Genomic DNA, 9,799 nt, shown 5'->3' with positions numbered 1-9,799 from the left:
TTGGGCAGCTCCTGGCTTGGTATATTGGATTTTGTCTTCTGGTCTTAAAAGTTGAGCTTTTTCCCCAGATATAACCTGGGAGTGAAATGCATAAGGTGTCAGGACAGCCGGCCCATAAATCTTGCCTTATGGGGCTCAAGGATAGCGTGGTTGCTGCAGAAACGATGCTCAGTTCGTGCACTGGAAGCCACTGAATGCGCTGGGAAGGGGGACACGCAGGTAGAAACCATCCAGCTGGTGGATAGCAGTGGGAGGGTAAACCTTATTTCTAGGAGTGTAAATAGGGTAGAAATTGCAGGAAGGGTGCTTAGCTTCTTGCTGATGAAAACTAAGCATCTTTGGACTTCGGGGCTGGGCAAGGTGACTCTGGTGAACACACCAGAATTGGCAAGAAATTGAGCGTACCCAATCTCCAGAAATGCTCAGGACCTTCTGTGGCTGCGCAGGAGGAGGAACTTGGCCATGGCGAGGGGGCGAGCGGGAGGTATGCGGGACGGGTTGTGCTGCCTTGCTCCTTCTGTTGAGCAATGACTCCAAGACCTGGAATTGTGCTGTAGGTTGACTGTGCAGAGATTTAAGGATTTCTGTTAGGTTTAAAAAACTTGGTCCTTATCAGGATTTGGCCACTGCTTCACACAACCTGCATGCATATGCGCTGCCGTCTTACGTACAGTACTAAATGAATAAAACCAGAATAGGAATTTTTTTAATACTCAAATTTCTCTTTTGCAGAATGTGTTTAGCCTTTTCCGTGCAAAGAAAAAATCCAGCAAAATACTGTCCACATGGCTATTTTATGCTTCTGCTTGTCTTTTCTTCTCTTTATAATTAGCCTAATGTGATATCTGATCCCTGCTCTTTTTAGTGTTTGTGTGCCAGTCTGACAGCACTAGCGCTGTTATTTCTTAGATAAGCTAATCACTTCTTAATGACTGGACAAGGTATCTTTATTTAACTGCATAAAGAGATTTAACTTTTCCCGTTAAGATATGACCACTGGTTTATGTTTTGTTAATGACATGTAACATTGGTGTGAGACTCAGGTGGTACACACGTGTCAAAGCGGGCTCGGGCGGCTGGTTTTAGAGAGGCTGTGAAAGGGGCAGGGGGAGGAGGAACTTGGTCTCTCTTAATCAGAATTTATTAAGAAAGCCCTCTTGTAAGCCCGGCTAGCTGCTGCTGCTTCACGGCCCGGTGTGTGGCCACGGGGCTGGTGCTGCAAAATCGGAGGTGGGTTTAAGTCCCATCACCTCCCTTGTGTTTACGGTTGAACACATACAGAAGTGCTTGCTGTAAGATTATTGTAAGGGCTTATTTATAAGATAAACAAGTCCCTAAAATGTGCAAGCACAAGGAGCAGTGCTCAGTTAGATCCACATGTGAGGAGTGCACATATAGGTCCATATTTCCTCATCAGCCTGCTGTTTCCCCCTTTACTCTCAGAAGACGAAGCGGTAGCTAGACAAGATGAGATGTGCAGAGCTCTGCCCTGCAGCGTGCAGCCTCCCGCGCTCACAGCAGAACCCCGTTCGACCAGGAGCTGGCTGAGGCACCTGCTGCGCGGGGGGGCATGAGAAAGTCCAAACGACACCCAACTGCATCACGGAAGGGGGGAGCTGTTGTCCACGCCGGCATGGTGCTCGCGAGGAGTGGGTCTGTCCACGCCAGGCTGGTGTAAGCTGGAGCCTCGGCGTGCACTGCTGGTAGCAGGGTTGGGCACAAGTCGGCTGAATTTAAAAGCTTGACCCTCTGTGCCCTGAGATAAAGGACCCAGACACAGAACAGACTGTTCACCCTGTCGTGCAAAAATGTGCTTTCTGGGCAATGTTTTCTCTGTGTAAAAATGAAAGAGGAGAATGAGGCCAGTGAGACTAAATAGGAGCATTTATCTGAGCTCTGAGAAGTAACTGGAGATTTGGCCAGGAACAAAACTCCCAGCACCTCTGAGCCCAGAGTTTGTGATACTTCCTGCTGTAGCTCCATGAGCCTGCAGACGTCAAGAGGAACTGGCATTTAAATTGGTTTTATCTATCAACACCCTGTGCACATGCCCTTTCAAGTTCTGGATGCAACCACAAGCTCACTGTGGTGCTTCAAGGCTTGCTTTCTCTAGCATCATTTAGACCAAAGTTTTTTGGAAGGATGCAGGAATACAAGATGCTTCCAAGCCCACGGCTGCCGGCGCCTCCCTGGGGCTGGGTCCTCTTCTGGGGCAGGAGGGTGAGAGCTCAGAGGGAAAGCCAGGCCCTTTAAAGCATCTGAAACACTTCTGTCAAAACTGAAGGCAGCAAAAATCCTTTCTTTCTTTATTTGAAAGTTTTGTCCCTAACATTTATGAGTATCTTAAAGTGTTAGTTTGGCAGAGAATCTGTATTCCTGCCCAACAAGAAAAGGGCCAGGCCAGTCCTTGGCATTTCAATTTTACTGGCTGACTCTAATGTCAGTCTTATCAATGATATCTTTTCTTTCCCAGTAGCATGTTCTAATAAGAAACTAAATCACGAAGACAAAAAGCTTCTGGCATCTCCATTTTGTTGGCTCCTACCTCCATCTATGGCATGTTTACAAGAAAACATTTATCGCTGGAGCACTTGCCTGCAATAAGGAAAGAGCTGATAGCAACATCTTTTAGCGGGGTCCTCCCCGCTCAGCTGGGCGGGCGCAGCGGGCTGGAGTGCCCTCTGCTGTGCTGCACAGCCCTGTCTCCTTGGGAGCGAATCTGGACCAGCGCTAAAAATCATGCCCCCCGAGCTGTGTGCCTCCACGCCAGGCTTTTGGCAAGGAGAAGCAGCCTGGTGAATCGCTTTGGAGGAGCGAGGGCTCGGCTGGCTGTAAATTTGTAAGTGGGTTGTATGGAGTAAAATGGGTTTTCTTGGTAGGATTTGTAAGGGCTTCGCACCCGGAGCAGTGTGGATGGCGGAGTCATCTGAGCGTGAGCGACTGAAAATCCAGTGCATTTCAGAAATACAGACCTAGGCTGTGGCTGATCCCTACTGAGGGCAAAGGTATGCAGCAGCAAAGGGGAAAAAACATTTGATAGCGCTTTGTATCTTAAAGAGCTCTCCAAACCCTACATAATGGGGTACCTTACAGTGTTTTTATGCTGTAGTGTTGCGGCCCCCCAGCGAAGCTGTGAGCAGGGTTAGGGCAGCCCTGCCAGCCCTTGTCAAACCCATCCGAGTCCCCTTGACTGCCTGGATGTCAGAAGTGTTAATGCCCTCTTTTGCAGATTGGAGAATGGGGGTAGCAAGAGGTCAAGTGGCTTCATTAGGCCCCAGAGGATTTCGCCGTCGGAGCTGAAAGCCGGAGCGTGGCGTGGCGGGGAGTGCTTTGTCCGGCGCTCAGGGCTTCAAAGGCCCGTCCCTTGTAAATCCTCATGCGCTTTGATCTCGCACTTAAACTTGCAGTTAACTTTGTCCCTTGCAATTTTCGCTGCTGGTGCAGCAGGCGCTGACGTTTTCTGAAAGGGGTCAGCAGGCTTGCGGGGTGGCTTCGACCTCCCTCGCCGTGGGGGGGGTCTCTGCCGAGGGAAACGCCGCTGGTCGTGGTGGGATTCAGCGCCCTCCCAAATCCCTCAGGGACGCGAGCAGCAAGAGGCATCTCTGGACAATTCTGGCATCAACTGCAATTGTAATAACAATTAGCAATTATGCAGAATTATATGCCTTTGGTGCCTATTACAGGCATCAACGAGTTCTGCTTCTGTTTTCTACTTGTAGCTCGGCCTGATGCTTGCATTTTAATAGCAGATGCTGTAAGAAAATTAGAGCCGCTGCGGATAATACTGGGGGTGATTTTTTTTCGCACACGGCGTGGCGTGGCCGGTCGACCTTCCTGGCACCCCAGTATGTGCCAAGGTCTTTGATGGTTGAAAGCCACATGCCATGTAGCGTGTATTTTGGAGAAGGAGGGGAAAGAATGGGAAATGGTTTCCGCTGCCCACAGCAGAGTTGTCCTGGGATCCATCTCCGGGTGATGTGCCGGGGACGGGGTGGCGGGTACCCCTCCGGATCTGTGGGGCCCCACGGGGATCGGTGCTACCGTCTCCTTACCTGGTGTGCTCTCTGGAGTCAGAGCTGCTGGAAACAAACTTGGAAATGACGGCTGGGTGGCTGGGGAGGCCGTAAAGTCTCCCGCCAGGCTCCGCGGATCCGCAGCGCTCCCTCCTCGCCGGCGCCAGGGAGCAAACGCACTTTTACCGAGGAGATGAAATGCAGGTCTGCGCTTCAGCTTCTCCTCCATTCCTCCAATTCCCCTAGAAAAAAAAATGGTTAATGTAATATTACATCAGATTGGACTCCGAGGAGCAGAAAGCCAATTTTGGGGGAATGTGAGCCAACCTACATTTAACTGGGATGCTGATATTTACTGTTGCAGTGATCCGGGCCCGTAGCATGGGTGAAGTCGCTGGCTGGGGATTCAAAGTCCAATTAGGCAGTGTTAATAGAGGAGGCGGCGATGCTTCATTGAGAGAAATTACTAAAATTGTACTTTTAGGACAGTCAATTAGCTGTGTTTTGACAAAGCAACAAAAAGATGAAACTGAAGCCCTTGAAAAAAGAATGAGAGAATTCAGAGGGAACATGTCTGTTTGGGGAATCCTAATATTTTTTGTTGAAATCATTAAGTGAAATTAAATACTATTTTAAACCAAAGGGATAGAATATCTAATTAAGATAGAAAAAAGGTTTGGGGAAGGGTATTGTTGAGGGGATTAGAGAAATGGTTTACAATTCACGTTGACTGAGGCGGGGCCCCCTGAATATATTAGGTATATTAGTAATGGGGATGGGAAAAATCTCTCGACAAACTGATCTGAAGTTTAGGAAGGGTTTCTTTAGGGTGACTCCAAGGCTTCCGGACTCCAGAGTGAAGTGTGGGAATGAAGCCAGGGAAATCGGGGAGATCGAGGACGAGGCGTGTTTTCGGAGCTGTGCCGGGGCTCCCACGCTGCAGCGCGGTCCCGGTGCTGCTGCGGGAGCCACTCCAGCGGCAAAGGGGGCTGCAGGGCTTGCACAGACCTGGGACGGCCAAGCAGCAAGGGGGAGGAGGATTTGGGGAGTCCGGGGTAACCTGGACGGTGGGAGCAGGGGAAGTCAGTGGGGTAGTGCAGACAGTGGACCCTGTGGGGTACACCCTGTGTCCCTGGTAGCTGCGGGACGCTGCGGGAGCCCATCCCTGAGCCCTGGCCGAGCTGCTGGCAGAGTCCCCCTGGACGACGTGTGGCAGGGTGCTTGGGTGTCTGCATTTGCTCACTGTTGATCTGGTTGTATTTCTTCTAAGACCTACATCTCCGCTTTGCGATTATGTTTCCAGGAGTCGGTCTTAGAGCGGTGTGTTCCTCCAGAACAGAGGACAGGGTGATGGGCTGGGGGTCCCTCCTGGCCATTTCTGTGATGGTTTGCGAGACCCTTGCCACCATCAACCCCTCGAGCAAAGCCCCAGTGCATGGAGAGGGCTGGCCCTCCCCTCAGGAGGGCACAGGCTGACTGGGAAGGGCAGGAGGTTTCTCTGGCAATTTCTCTGTAACTTGGGATGATTTTCCCATGTTTTGCATCCAGCGCTCCAGAGGCTCCCATAAAACTCCTCTGCCTAAAGGCCTCTCCTAAAGAACTCCGTTTTTGACCGATATCATCATATTGTTTAATTCATTTGATATACAGAGACAGTTAGTGAAATATGCATGCTATATTATATTAAAGAGAAATGTAACCTTCAATTGGTATCTGATGTGCACTTTGCAATAACTGCTATTAGTTGTCTATAAAACTGCTAGACATCATTTGATTTTATTACCATTATATTATTTTACTTGGGAATGTATAGAAGGAGTGGTGATTGCAGGTCTTCAAGTGCTTACTGGGAAATATTTAACACAGAATGTTTTATTTATTAGCATAAAGAGACACAATGGATTGTTGGTGATTAAAGTGATGATACTGCTGCCATACTTGTCAAAAATATAGACCTAATTCAATAGAAAGGCGACAGTCAGTCTCCATGTTGATCTATGCTGAAGCAAACTGCCTCTGAAAGCAGTACAAAGCCTGAATTGGCCTCTTAATTTTATGCTCTAGGGCATAGTATAAAAAAGGGAATTCTTTCTAAGTGCCTGTAATTGCATGTTACCAGAACCTAAAATATAAGCCAAATTTTTGAAATTATAAGTGTTAAGCTTTCCATTTCAATTCCTTCCCCTCCTCCAAAAAAAAATAATTGTCAAAACAAAAGAGAGCTTTAAAATGCCTCACTATCCCACATCATTAATAAAATATACAGCATACTTAGCCTTTAATTGCAAATGTACATTTTGAAAGAAAATACTTTTTTAAAAATAAACCGTTTTCCTTCTCTCCCAGCTGTCCAGCGCCGGAGCTGGGGACCCGCTCACCCCAGCCGGACGTGCCGCCCTCCATTTTGAAGTGGCGTGTTTCAAACAACAGCAATCTCCTGCGTGTTTTAGGTCTGCTTGTATGGGCTGGAATATTGTGTCCCTCACTTAGACGGGTAAGGCTTTGAATTAGGTGAGTAGTGCAGGTCAGATGGGCCTTGCTAAGCCCCAGGTATCAACAGGAGGGAGGAAGCCCAGCATCCCCCCAGCTGGGTTTGGGGTCTGGCAGGGCAGCGCTGGGGCAGGCTCTGCCCAGGCTGGCGATGCTGTTGCACCCACCGGCTCCTAGAGGTTGAGCCAGTGCAGTGACGCCGGTGAGGTTTGTCAGCAAGTCCAAACCGTTCAGGTGGAGCAGCTTTGCAGTGGGAGCCTGAAGTGGGAACGGCTTGTGTCCTTCCTTTGCCCTGTGCTAAAATGGGATTCGCTTTGCATAGACACACCGCAGCATCTGCCTTGGAAAAAGTCAAATATTACCCCCCCGCCGCCCTTGCATGGGTCTGTGTTTACAACTTCACTCCTCTGAGAAGACAGCAGGAAAAAAAATTTATATAAGATTAACCATTTTGTACACTTGATGGCTTCATTGGACAGGCAATAAATCAATACAATTGAATTGGGGAAGATAGTGTTCAAATGCTATTATCTGTCTCTCTGTTATTAAGCTGGGATCCTCGGACCAACTTACAGAGATCCCTCCGCCTCCAGGATTCCCTTCCCCAGGAAACCTGCGGGCTTCCACCTGCTCCAGGGCTTGCCTGAACCCACCGGGCAGTCCTGCACTTTCCTGCAGATTTCATCCTTTTTGGGTTTGTTATCCAAAAAACCCATCCTTTTTGGGTCTGCTGTTACATGGCTTGGTTGTTGGAGTTCAAGCAGTAAATCATCTTAAATGCTGACACTGGTGAAAGATACTGTACTCGTAACGATAGAGGAGAAATCTGTCGGCAGAGCCGAGGGTGGCAATGCCGTGTGCCCCAGGGGAGTGTTTCCAGGGCTGGAAGCAGGGGCTTTAGAGAGCTGATCTGGTCCTCTGCCTATTTGCTTTTGCCTTCTAGCGGCGAGATGGCTAGTGAAGGTCCGGCTTCTGCAGTCCCTGCAATCGTGGGCATTTATTCAGGGCTGCTTGGAGAGCACAGGGATTTTACACGAAGGAATTTCCTGGTGCTCCCTGCCTAATTTGGGTGCCCATATTTCCATAGCTTTCCAGGAAAGATGATGGCACTGTGAAGTTTGTTTTTTGCAGAAAAAAAGAGTCGTCTGTAACAGCTTAAGATACCCAAAAGGCCAGATTTAATGTTGATTAAATGGGTCTGACTCCAGCAAAGTTGCTGCTAAGTTATAACTTCGTAAATGAAAGGTAAATCAAGCCAAAACTTAAACACTGCAAGGACTGCTGCTGATTTCAAGACTTTAAAAATAATTTGTTAGCAAAATAGTCTGTTCCTCTAATACAGGCTTTAATATTTTAAAGCCACCCTTACGTGGTGGCATAAAGGTTAAAAATTCTTTGTTTACAGGTGAAATCCCCGCTCCTCCTGCTCTGCTAGATCTTCTCCCAGCCCCAACAATTTGATAAATTTTCCCTTCGACATATGTAATTCCAGAGTGCCCTCTGCTGTACAGACATCCCCAATGCATCGCCCTCGCTCATGCCTCTTCCCTCCGACAAATCCACTTGCTTGTAACACTTTGCATTTATTTATCCCTGTTGCTTCCCGTTGCCTACGAGGGGGCATCAGTCCCAAATGTGAGTCCCCATCCTGTAAACGCACTGACGTGAACTTAGCTTGAGTACCCTGGGAGCTCCCAGACTTCCCATTAGTTAACAAAGGCTTCTGCCTATCTGATGGCAAAATCAGAGCCCAAAACCATGATGAAAACAGTCTCATGTTGCCACTGATGAGAAAAATACCTGGAGTGTGGGTCCTTAGTTGAGCTTGAGAAGCAGCTTGTGTAAGCGGTGACACTCCTCTCGGTGTGGTGCTACCGAAGGCGGTGAGCCTCGCTGCACGAACGTGGCTGCAGAACTGATCCGTGTTTTCCAATGTATTAACAAGAAATAAGTGGGTCAAAATAATCCTTGCTCTATCTCCCATGGATTTAACATACCTGGAGGATGAGGTTCTTACACTGACTAACGGCATTTCTATCTGATCCCTTTTTTCATTACATGGAGCGATGTTTTTTTTTTCTTTTTTAAGATCTATTAGTTTTGGAAACATAAGTCTCCAACGATGCTACGTCTTGTAAAACAAAACCAGTGGAGCCTCTGTGAACCAGAGACTATGCACCCTTCAGCACTATAGGGAGGAGCAGGCGCGTTATGGGATGGTGCTGGGAGGCCCAGCGGAGGTACCATGGCTCTGCAGGGACCTTGGATGATGGCAGCAGGTGAAAATAAGGCATGTCAGGTCTAACAAGAGGGTACCTGGGAACCCCTCAGTTGACCTGTGCTCCCCTTTGGCCAACATATACATTGTGGGTTTGCCGCTGACTGCAACTGCTGCCGTTTAGATCGGGTCTGATGCAACCTGTTGGTGGACACCACGATGACCATGACAGAGCACAGAGGGATGCCATCAGGGACCTCACGGGCCTTGTGGAGCTGATCCACCCGATCTCCTGCTCAGCTCCAGCATAGCCACGTGCCGCTTGCTCTGAGGGATGCCCGGGCACACGGGAGGTGTCCCTGCCACGTGCCAGGCGTGTTCGCGAGACAGGAATGTACAAGAGTGATGAACCATCCTGCAAGCGAGTGTGACACAGTGACAGCACGTGGGTGACTCTAACTTTGGGAGTGCCAAGCGCTAATTGATCTGTCAACAGCTAGCTATTAAAGGTGTTCCTGGGACAGACCTTCCCACCTTGAAACCCTGCTGGTGAAGAAGCTGGAGGGATTCTGGGCTCTTGCTGAGGTGACAGAAATGGCAGATGATAACTAAAGTGACTGACAAGTGCTGCTTTGTAATTAAATGTTAAAAGGCACCACAATGAAGGCAAATGAAATTGATGGGCCCAACCTGGCAGCAGCAGGAAGCTGCTGAGATGTGTCCAGTACATCTGGTTGTGTCAGACCAGTTAATGTTTTCACTTAACAAAACAAAGCAAAGATGTTGGCAAAGAGGCAAAAAGAGCTCTGCGGCGACTTGTTAGAGATTTGCAAATAGAGAGCAAAGCCTGAAAAGCACAGTACAAGACAGATGGGAACTCTTATTTTGAGGTTGCTGTCAGCACTCAGGCTTCCAAATTTTACATGAAATTGAAGAAGTATTGAAAAATTATCTCTTTCTTTCTGAGGAAGCTGGAAATCCTCTTTCTTGTAAAGGAAGTTCTACGTTCTTTTGAGAATCCTAGAATCATAGAATCATTAAGGTTGGAAAAGACCTCTAAGATCATCGAGTCCAGCCG

The sequence above is a fragment of the Aptenodytes forsteri genome, unplaced genomic scaffold, assembly GCF_000699145.1.
Source record: "Aptenodytes forsteri isolate BGI_AS27 unplaced genomic scaffold, ASM69914v1 Scaffold54, whole genome shotgun sequence".
In the NCBI taxonomy this organism is placed as follows: Eukaryota; Metazoa; Chordata; class Aves; order Sphenisciformes; family Spheniscidae; genus Aptenodytes; species Aptenodytes forsteri.
This window is presented reverse-complemented; position numbering follows the sequence as displayed.